The sequence below is a fragment of the Myotis davidii genome, unplaced genomic scaffold, assembly GCF_000327345.1.
Source record: "Myotis davidii unplaced genomic scaffold, ASM32734v1 scaffold1949, whole genome shotgun sequence".
Classification (NCBI taxonomy): domain Eukaryota; kingdom Metazoa; phylum Chordata; class Mammalia; order Chiroptera; family Vespertilionidae; genus Myotis; species Myotis davidii.
This window is the reverse complement of record NW_006300366.1, coordinates 734,881-737,338: the sequence shown is the minus strand read 5'-3', so window position 1 is coordinate 737,338 and position 2,458 is coordinate 734,881. Positions and strand designations below refer to the sequence as shown.

General features: G+C 54.0%; 1 long non-coding RNA gene across 1 annotated transcript; it reads left to right on the top strand.

Annotated features, from left to right (window-relative positions):
* Positions 1–6: 6 nt before the first annotated feature.
* LOC107185147 lies at positions 7–866 on the top strand. The gene is made up of 2 exons (XR_001516068.1): positions 7–464; positions 563–866. It is a non-coding gene; the product is annotated as an uncharacterized LOC107185147 (long non-coding RNA).
* Positions 867–2,458: the final 1,592 nt, after the last annotated feature.

Here is a 2,458-nt window from a genome sequence, read left to right as displayed (position 1 = left end):
CGGCCATGGTGGGGGAGCCCACACCGGCCCTCTGAGTGAACCCCCGGTGTCCAAGCAGGCGGCAGCAGCCCAGGGGCCCCAAGCCTTTTCCCGTCCCTGGTCCCTGATCCCCCAGGCACCCCGCTCCTCCCTCCCTCCTCCTGAGTCTTCTGTGTCTCTCTCCGGGGACCCCTGTCCCTGGAACTCTGTCTGGGCCTGGGTTGTGTGGCTCCCACTGAATCTCTGTTCTGTCACTGTGATTCCACCTTCTCCGTGGCTGTTTTGTCTCTGGATTCTAAACCTCACACGCTCTCTGTCTCCCTTGCCCCGCACACATGCTTGTGTCTGTCTCCTGCCCACATCTGCCCCATTTCTCTCTGGGTCCCTGTGACTGGATTTCTGTTTTTTGCCGTTGTCCATCCCAAAAGCAAGAGAAACTTCCAGCCACTGCTGCCCATCTTCCTGCAGAGGATGTTCGGCCCCAGGTCAGTGCCCTGAGATTGTGTGGGGCACAGGTGGCCTGAAGCCCCCCCGACCCCCCCCCCCACTCACTACCTCTAACTAGGCTCTCCTGTCTTTACAGACCTTCCCGCATGGTTCCATCCATCACTCATGGCCCTCCTGGCCTCCAGCAGAGAAAGGAAGCCAGCCCACCCCCAGGGGAGAGCTCCAGCACCACCCCACACATACACACACACTTGGCTGCCTCCCTGGAGCTCTGCCAGGCTGTTGGCATCCCAGCTCTGGGCATTGTCTGTGTGCTTCCCAGGCCCCAGCGGGAGGGGAGGGGAAGGAAATGGGGAGGCAGCTGGGGAAGGGGAAAGAGGGAGGATGGGGAGGAGCCTCCATCTCTAATTTCATAATAAACAAACACTTTATTTTGTAAAGCTGGAGCCCTGTTCTGTTTCTGCACTCAGGCTTCCGTATGGAGCTTCATTGTGCCAAAGGGCGGGAGGAGAACCTAAGCTTATTCCCTCTGGCTCATTCTTTCTCCTTTGGGGGGCAGTCTACTTCAAGTCCCTCTAGATCAGTGGTCACCAACCTTTCGGACCTCACGGACCACCAGTGGTCTGCGGACCACCAGTTGGTGACCGCTGCTCTAGACAGAGGAGGGTTTGCGTTGCTTCCATTCAGGAAGTAAGGAAATAATGACTTGTGCCCCACTCCTACCACCAACTCTTTGGGTTCCCTGTTGTTCTCAAACTGTCCTAGGAAATTAAGATGTGAGGACTGGCCAGAGGGAAGGATGGAAAGAAGTAGAGGGTGAGGGCTACAGAGAAGAGAGGAGGAGAGATGAAAGAAGAGCCCTAGCTGGTTTGGCTCAGTGGATAGATTGTTGGCCTGCGGATCAAAGGGTCCAGGGTTCTCTTCTAGCCAAGGGCACATACCTTGTTTGCAGGCTCCTCCCCAGGCCCTGCTTGGGGCTCCTGTAGGAGGCAGCCAGTCAATGTGTTTTTCTCGCATCAATATTTCTCTCTGTCTTTCCCTCTCTCTCCCACTCTCTCTTAAAAAAAAAAAAAATTCAACGGAAAAATATCCTTGGGTGAGGATTAAAAAGGCTAAGAAGAAAAAAAGAGGGATTTCAGACTAAGAAAAAATGTTTGTGTCGCGGGGACAAGCCATTCTCTCTGGGGACCTATGGTGCCCATTGGGCAAAGGGTGGGCCAGTGTGAGATGGCATAGTCACACTGAATCCAGGTCTGCTGCCCCAACCTTTAACTCTCCCCAGTCCACTGTCTTATTCTCTTTTCTATATATACTAGAGGCCCGATGCACAAAATTGGTGCAAGAGTAGGCCTTTCTTCCCCTGGCTGCCTTGCGGCCCCACGGCCCCACCCCCCACCTATGGGTTGTTCCAGAAGGTCATTCCGGACAGTTGTTCCAGTCTAATTAGCATATTAGCTCTTTATTATATAGGACTAGAGGCCTGATGCACAAAATTTGTGCAAGAGTAGGCCTTCCCCCAGCTACTGGCACCGGCTTCCCTCTGGCACCCGGTACCCGGGTTTCCCTTGCAGCCCCGACTTCTTCCGAAAGGTCATCCAGAAGGATGTCTGGTCTAATTAGCATATTATGCCTTTATTATTATAGATATGTTTTAATTTATTTCAGAGAGGCAGGGAGAGGGGGAAAGAGGTAGAAACACCAATGATGAGAGAGAATTATCGATTGGCTGTCTCCTGCATGCCCCCCACTAGAGATCAAGCCTGCAACCCGGGCATGTGCCCTGACCAGGAATCAAACCGTGACCTCCTTGTTCATAGACCAACACTCAACCACTGAGCCAGTTGGCTGAGCCATTGTCTTATTCTTCATGGAGCACAAAGGAGGAGGGTGAGGACCAGAGAGGCAGAATCAAAGCCAACTGGGGTGGGAGCTGAGTGGGAGCAGCCAGCATCGCTCAGTGTCCACTCTCTGAGCAGAGAAGGGATCAGCGTGAATACTCAGGCCTCCCTCCTAACTCGGGGGGGGGGGGGCT